The following is a 9,193-nucleotide window of genomic DNA, read 5'->3' as shown; positions in this document are numbered from 1 at the left end:
AACCGCTCTCTACATCTATTTATTGCATTGCCTGGATTTGTTTCCTCATCTTGTTTTGTAGATGAACCACATTGACTAGTTCGAAAGGCGTCAACGAGATTATTTCTTATGTGATTGTTTTGAAAATGAACCACGTTGACTGGTTCAAACTCATCAACGAGATCATCTCTTATGTGATTTTTACTGAAAGATGTTATAATTATTATGGATCACAGAAGTCTAAATTCAATAAATTGATGTTATATGAAGAATTTAAAATGTTTCATATAAAATAATTTGTTTTATGTTGGTTATATTGATTTTATTGTGAAATAATAGAAGACAAAACTTATCATATAATAATGTAAATTTATAACTTTGGATTATTATTGGTTGAGATACTTGGAAACAGTGAGATGAAAAATAGGATCTGGAAACCAATTATTAGTAATTTTTATAAATATTTCAAATTTTTCTTTTCCGAGGCATGTGAAGATGTTGAAGATGTCAGCTGCATTTTTATCTTTATTATAAATAATATTAATTTCTTTTGACTATGTTAGCTTTAAATATGCTTCAATCTAGCATTAGATAGTTTGATGGAGCTTTGATTATCACATTTGATAACTATAACCATAAGCATTTTTTTTTTGTTTTTTTGCCCACATGTTCAAGAATTTGCTTTCTTTACGAATCTTTCTTTCTGGATGAACCAACTAAACTTCTTCCTTTAATATCCCATTTAAAAAGGTAGACTTAATATTCAAGTGATGTAGTTTCGAATTAGGTTTGTAATTAATGAAATCATTAATCTAATGGTTAATTTTTTATTTTTTACTACGAATAATCGTTTGCAACCAATCTAATTTTATATGTATACATTAAATTTGAATGTGGAGAACCAATTGGATCATTTGGGAACTTTATTTTTAGATAATTTTGCATTCTTCATTATGGAATCTCTTCTTTCATGGCATACTTCCCCATCCTTTATGCTCTTTAGCTTGTTCAAAATTCAGAGGGTCTACAACATCCATTAATTCAAATCATTAAGGCATAATCTTTAGAGTTTGGTGTGATGATCTTGTTCGTGCTTCACTAATGTCACCTCTTCTTTGAGTTTGGTGTGATGATCTCTTTCATGCTTCACTAATGTCACCTCTTTGACTCTTTTGGGTGTGTTTTCGCTGCTTGAAGTGTGTATGTTGCTAGATTCTTCATCATGTACTTGTTCCTATTCATCATATTTTATTTCTTTGAAATTTTCAACGTAATCATAAGGAATATATTATGCATTATAACTATCTACCTTATTCCCTTCATATGCATGTTCATGAAGTGTTCTAGGATCAATCATTTTATATGCTTAACTACTTTTGCATGTTTTCTCTTAAAAAAGAAAGGAATGTGAGAACATTCTTTTTTTTCCAAATATTTTTAGATGACTTACTGTTCTTTATATAATTAAAGAGATTGCAAAGGAATTTTATGGTCTAAACTTTTAGTTGGAAGTCTATTCTTCAAATAAACAACAATACTAATAGTTTCAACCCACAACCCATTAGTAATATTTTTACCTTTTATCATGCTTTCTGCACTCCTATCTGCCCAAGAGTATGTGGCACTAGATACTATTATAAAATTCCATTGTTTTTTCAAAATTTGATTAATGCTACTAATGTGTACTCCCCTTCTTGATCTAATATGAGGATTTCAATGTACTTGCATGTTTGCTTTTCAACCAATGTTTTAAATTCTTTAAAATACTCAAAGATGTCACTTTTCTTATAAAATAATTCATGTATATTTTGTGCTATCATAAGTAACGAAATAGTATGATCCACTATGTTGCTTGTAGGGGACCACACACATCTATATGCACAAGTTTAACAATATTTATTTTTTCTTTTATTTTTACGCGTGGTAACTTCTTTCCTGTCCTACTTACCTAGTGCACACCTTTCACATGCAATATGGTCATTCTTAAGCAATGGAAGTCCCTCCACTATTTTTTAATTTTGAAGTAATAATAATCGTGACAATTAAGATGACCCTACCTTTGATGCCATAAAAATCATGTTGTCATGGTTGTAGATGCAAATGCTTGTTGACTCTTCCTCGTCACATCAAACTTGTATAATACTCTAACTCTAGCTCTTGTTGCAATAATCTTGTAATGGTCTTGTAAATATTTCACAACACAATTTGAATTTACAAATTCAAATATCAAATCATGATTGCTTATTGTGGAGTTTGAGATAAAGTTCTTTACACTAGGCACCTACATTACATTTTGAATTTGTTTAACATAAGCATTTGGTAATGTCTCAAAAGCATCACAATATCCTTTGATTTGATGTGAAAAATCATCCCCAAGTTATATATTAGCACTATTATTTGTTTCATAATAATTTTCAAACCAATCATTGTCGGTCAATTATTTTGATATAGAATTTTCTCACATTTAATCATCAATCTGATTTTGTAATTTTATCAAGTGTAATAAAATATTTATGTAGGACCTAGTTTTTAACTTATCTACTGAAAATCATTTTGCAAGCTATCTATTATTAACTACTAAACCCGGAGTTTTAACTATGAAAAAGAATTGCAATTTAAATAAGTTAGCACAGTATCAGTTATAAACACTTGTAAACTATCGGTGTTAAATGTTTTCTTATATGATAGTTACAAAATTATTAATAATTTTATTATCAAATCATTTAATACATAGTTCTAGAATTGAGCTAAACAATCCTTTAATCAATTCAATGGTTTGTATGGATAGCCTTTACTATGTTATCAAACCAAAAATACTTTGTATTGTCTTAGAATAAAAAATAAAACTTTCTCCTATTCTTTTTGACCCCCCCTGAAGGTTTTTATAACACATTTACACAATGCATACTAGATCACATAGATCCATTTCTCACAAATTTCAAAGCTAGCTACAAGCATAATTCTAGGAAAATATGGTTTAAAGAATCAAGCATATTTCCAAGATCCTTCATGTTTTGATGAAATCGTCTATGTAGAACCTAAATGGGTTCGTCCTAAATAACCTTGTATCCTAGATTTACAAGGTTTTCCTTCATTTGCTTGGAAAGGATGTTGCAAAGTCACTATTTAGAAACTTATGAAAATATTTGACATGAGTTTGAACTTCATGGTGTCAACCTAGGCATGATCTAATGGAAGCATTACCATCTTGAACCTTCTGTATAGAGGATTCTTTGGCTTGAGCTTATAGGTGGAAAAACCTCTGATGTTAATTTGTCCTCTTCTCCATGAGGTGGAAAAGCATCTGATGTTGGTTTGTCATCTTCTCTGTTGTAATATTAACTTGGAGTGTGCGCAACCAAGTGAAACTATGATTCTTCTACAGAAAACCGTTTTAGTGACTAGGCTATAACATTTTTTTGAAGAAAAAGACAATTTCATATATAGTCAAATGATGAGGATTGTATTTTGTATATACACTTCAGGAGTGTATTCAAGAAGAAAGCAACAATTGTAAAAAGAAAAAGTAAGCATATCAGAGGGGAATAACATTCCTCCTAGAAGTTGAACTACATAAATACATCACCATTAATATCAGAAAAACCAAAATGAAGGAAAATAAAAATAGTTTGTACAAAGTGAGGATATTATGCATGACCTAAAAAACAAAGCACATCCATGATAGTCTTGAATATAGCATAGAGAACATTAAAAAAAATCATCATTCCAGAGCAGACTAACCCCTGTCAAAATTGAAACCTGTGTGAAGTTATGTTTGACTATAGAAATAAGCATGAAAAACCAAGCATTTCTAGGTTGTAAGAATAAAAAAATTTAGGTCCAAAAATCAACTAACATCTACTAGGATCAACAAACTAATCCCCATAAGATCGATAGGTAGAATCCACAGATTGATCATTTCCTTGCTCCAATATGGCCCAAAAATATTTTTCCAAATGAAGGCCATCCTTTGATAAGTGGTCTGCATCATGGTTCCTTTCCCTGAAAATGTGCGAATAAGAGAAAGAAGTAAAATAATCCACTACACAAACAATATCCTCAATAATAGTACTAAGATAAATGTTCTAGTAGGAAATAATTCCATTAAGCCATTTGAGTCCCCAAAGATGTGAATTCATGAGCACCCCTTCTCTCTTGTGAACAAGTAAGGAGTTTCACTTTATCGTTTGATCTATGACCCAATCCCATCTTGACTTTGAAGTAGTGGGTATAGGAGAGAAATAAAATAAAACCACCATTGCACTGTTGACCACTGTCAATGGGAGAACCGTTGAAATAGCCCCTTGGATTTGAAGGATTATTAGTTTTTGGAGAAATCACTCTAAGTGCAGTTGAGTCATTTTCCTGAGGAAAATGGTTTAAGATAGCCAACACCTCATTAGTTGATCCGGATTTAAATAGGAACGCAATAAATTACAGAGATAACCATATACACAAAGATGCAGTGGAAATAATACTTCATTTCATTACTGTAAAATACTGAAATATGCTTACAAACAGAAGTGGAAAGATACCAGCTAAGGCGATGGTAGCTTATCTCTGAGAAGAGATGTGGCGGCTACATGCCTCTGAACTGTTCCGAATTGTGTTACAATGAGGCTCGAAGGCCTATTTATTGTTGAGAAACAATGGAAAACCCTTAACATTCCAAAACCTAACCCTAGAAGATGAAACGCCAAATTGTGGGCCCCGTTTGGGTAAATTGGTACATCAATTTCCCGGGGTCGTAACTTTGGCATACGATCTCCGTTTGACGCGTACGATAGCTCGTTAGAAAGATCTATCCGAGTAATACCACTTTGGGAGGCAACATGGGTCCATGATTCCCAAAAAAAACGTCGTTTAGGGCCTTAAAACGGCTCCAGAAGTTCAGGACCCGAAAAACTGCTAAAAATAGTAAACTGTGCTACAATTTAGGAAACTGAAAAAGCTGAAAGAGACAATTGTGGGGGTCCAAATGGGATAGGTCGGTGGCCACCAACATCCACCTGGATCATTCCTCCCCCCTTAGGAAGCAATGGTCCCCATTACGTTGAGTTCCTCCTTGAGATGAGGAAGCTTCTGCTGATCTGGTTCTCTGGTGACCTATTCTGCAATCTCTGATATGTGCAGAAATGGTGGGAAGCATGGTCGACAATGGTCCGCATTGAACACTCAGTGCAAGCAAAGGAATGGGGGAATGCTGTGCTTCAAAGCACTGTTGCCCATAACCTTGGTATTGGTGTAAGGACCATGTCGGAGTGGTCTGAGTTTCTGATGGGTTCTGGTAAGGCGTTCTCTCTGCAGATGTAACCAAACTTTGTTGCCCACCTGAAACTTATGTGTTACCCCTGTGGGTGAGGAGGAGTTGTTCCTGTGTTCTGTCATGACCATATCCCTTTGCTGCTGCTGTTGCGTGGAGGAACCCTTTGCAGGGGTCATGGATGTAGCAACGATCTTCCCCTTACTTTGGGAGTGAACCAGACAGATGAATTTCCTGGTCTAGGAGATGAGCTTGCGACCTTTCTTAGTAGTGATCAAAGATGTGGCGGTAGGTGGGGCTACCTCCAGTATCCTGTATAATGAATTATTCAAAGAAATAATGACAACACGAGGCCTGGACTCATACACAGCATGTCGCCTCCACAAGTATGGATGGCCTAATAATACATCACAAACATCCAGAGGTGTAACATCACACAATACCTCGTCTGTGAAGGGTTTGATGCTGTAGGGAAGGCGGCACTGCTGGCGAACTTTCAGATCTCGTCCTTCGTGAAGCCACCCGATACTGTACGGCTGCAGGTGTGGTGTAGTCGGTATGCCAAACCGCTTCACGAAATGAGACTCTTTTGGCTACCACTGTCGACAATGAATTGTAGCGGCGAACCCTTCACCCATATCTGTGAGTGGAAAATACGCTCCCCTTCCTCTGGATTTTCGGGCTTATCTTTCTAGATCTTGGTGGTGGCAACAGTGGCGCTAGGATCCGCATCAATGATCTGCTTCCCTTTGCCATTCCCCTTGTCAGGTTCTGGCTCAAGGTCAGAACATGCATCTGATTCGGAAGCCTTCAATTCGGCCACCAACGACTGCTTGGTCCGACACTCACTTGTGTTATGAGTGGAACTCTTGTGGAACTCACACCACTCTCCCGTGTCCTTCTTCAGCTTCACGGTGTTGTTCTTTTCTTGCGGCTTCGACGGGTTGTCTTGGGTCACCCCGCCTTGGCTTTGTCCTTTGGGCTTCGGATTTGCAGATCCAAATTCTCACTTCTTCTGTTTGAACTTTTGCTCGATTTTGACAGCGTATCGGTATGTTGTGCCGAGTGAGGAGATGTTCAAGAACCCCATCTCTTCCTGGATGTATCTGTGTAGGCAGCTGCGGTATTTGAGTACCAGATGCAGCTCAGAATCTTTGATACCCAACTTTGTGCGAAGGGTATGAAAAATGTTTGTGAACTCCCGCACATCTTGGTCTCGTCCCTACCGTAGTGTGGTCCATTTTATGTATTTGTCCTCATAGCTTCCGACAGGGTAGTACTGCTCCTTGATGGCATCCCGGAAGTCATTCCAAGTGGGTGCGGCTAAAAATAGTGAGCTTGTACTTTCATCCTTCTTCTCGCAGTAGGTTTCCCACCAGTCCTTGACATGGGGGGCTACTTTGAGCAAAGCGAAAACAATCTTTTCCCGACTTGAAAATTCATGAACAGAAAAATACCCATCTAGCAGATTTAACCATTTATCTACGGCATCTGCGTCTATTTGACCCTCGAATATGGGGATTTCAAAATTAACTTGTACCTTAAACGGTGTGGCGTTTCCAGAGTCGCTGTTGGAAGCCGATGCGTCGCCTCTGGGTAGCCGCTGAAGGATTTGCGCAAAGCTATCCATCATCGTGTTCCTTTGCCGCTCGAGCGCTTCTTCGAGCAAGATTTTGATAGGATCTCCTGCCCCCTCGTCTTTCTTCTCATCCGCCATGGGAGGCCGTCGAGATTTGCGAGGCTGGTTTTGCAAAGGTTCGACCAGTTCAAGCCCTAACTCCTTATATCCCGACCTCGTTGGGGACATGCAAAGAAAAACAGAGAAAAAACAGACCGCTCTAATACCACTGATCCGGATTTAAATAGGAACACAATAAATTACAGAAATAACCATATACACAAAGATGCAGCGGAAATAATACTTCATTTCATTACTGTAAAATACTGAAATACGCTTACAAACAGAAGTGGAAAGAAACCAGCTAGGGTGATGGTAACTTATCTCTGAGAAGAGATGTGGCGGCTACATGCCTCTGAACTGTTCCGAACTGTGTTACAATGAGGCTCGAGGGCCTATTTATTGTTGAGAAACAATGGAAAACCCTTAACATTCCAAAACCTAACCCTAGAAGATGAAACGCCAAATTGTGGGCCCTGTTTGGGTAAATTGGTACATCAATTTCCCGGGGTCGTAACTTTGGCATACGATCTCCGTTTGATGCGTACGATAGCTCGTTAGAAAGATCTATCCGAGTACTACCACTTTGGGAGGCACCATTGGTCCATGGACCCATGTTTCCCCAGATTCCAAAAAAAAAACGTCGTTTAGGGCCTCAAAACAGCTCTGGAAGTTCAGGACCCGAAAAACTGCTAAAAATAGTAAACTGTGCTACAATTTAGGAAACTGTAAAAGCTGAAAGAGATAGTTGTGGGGGTCCAAATGGGATAGGTGGGTGGCCACCAACATCCACCTGAAATATGCTTAAATACTGAAACATGCCTCTGAACTGTTCCGAACTGTGTTACAATGAGGCTCGAAGGCCTATTTATTGTTGATGAACAATGGAAAACCGTTAACATTCCGAAATCTAACCCTAGAAGATGAAACGCCAAATTGTGGGCCTGTTTGGGTAAATTGGTACATCAATTTCCCGAGGTCGTAACTTTGGCTTACGATCTCCGTTTGACGCGTACGATAGCTCGTTTGAAAGATCTATCCGAGTACTACCACTTTGGGAGGCAACATGGGTCCATGAACCCATGTTGCCCCAAATTCCCAAAAAAATGTCGTTTAGGGCCTCAAAACGGCTTCGGAAGTTCAGGACTCGAAAAACTGCTAAAAATAGTAAACTGTGCTACAATTTAGGAAACTGAAAAATCTGAAAGAGATAGTTGTGGGGGTCCAAATGGGATAGGTGGGTGGCCACCAACATCCACCTGGATCATTAGCTGTCTAAAAAGGGACCGAAACCTTACCCAGGAAGATTGCCTTGCTCCTAGCCAACCAAACCCCACAACATATAATTAGAGGGAGGAATTTGAAAGGACAACAAATGGGATTGGTATGCCACAAATGTCATGCACCCTTCATATCGGCACCAACCCAAGAAATTGAATTTCCCAGTGCAGATTGATAAAGCTACCAAATTTTTTGAAAGAAAGGACATTCCATAAAAACATGAAGGACACTTTCCTCATTGTTTTGGTAAGGAGAACACCATCTAGGACTGTACATGAATCTTTGTTGTAGGACTTCCCAAGAAGGGACCTTCTTCATCATGAGACACCACATAAATATTTTAGGTTTATGAGGACATTTAGCTTTCCAAAATACATTCCACCACCATTTCTCCTCAAGGTCCAATCTGTCAACAATAAGGAAAAAGAAACCCAGTTTAGGAGAGTAGATACTAGAAGGGGAGATGCACTAGATTATTTCATTATATATGTATGTTAGATGAATATTACTATCAATAAGAAATTGAATATAATCTTCCCCGTTGGCCCTAAACTTTGCCTCAATACCTAGATTCTCTACAGAAAGCCATCCTTGGTTCTAGAAAGAAGAGAGGGTTGGATTGGAGATATGACCAAGCTTGCAAAACCACAATCCCCAGGCTAAACAATCAATTAAGGAGGGGGGTGGGGAGCATGTGACCAATACCGCTACCAAGTTAGGGGTCAAGGCCAAGATGAACCTTATTGCCCCTTCCTACTTGCCAAGCAATACCATTTCCAATAATATCAAAAGAATTAAGAACTAATTGCCATATCATGGAAATATTCAATTAGGGTTTGTCCAACCTTTGAATCTAATCTTCAAGAGAGAAAGGAGCAATATATTTTTGTCTAGGCACTGAAGTCCAAATACTATTTGTTGAAATTGGCTGCCAACCACACTTTGCAACCAAAGCTTTGGAGAAATGAAATAATTTTTTTGGACCCCAACCA

Source organism: Pinus tabuliformis, chromosome 4_1 (assembly GCF_031772625.1).
Source record: "Pinus tabuliformis cultivar Carrire ecotype Pingquan chromosome 4_1, CPIR1, whole genome shotgun sequence".
NCBI lineage: Eukaryota > Viridiplantae > Streptophyta > Pinopsida > Pinales > Pinaceae > Pinus > Pinus tabuliformis.
This window is presented reverse-complemented; position numbering follows the sequence as displayed.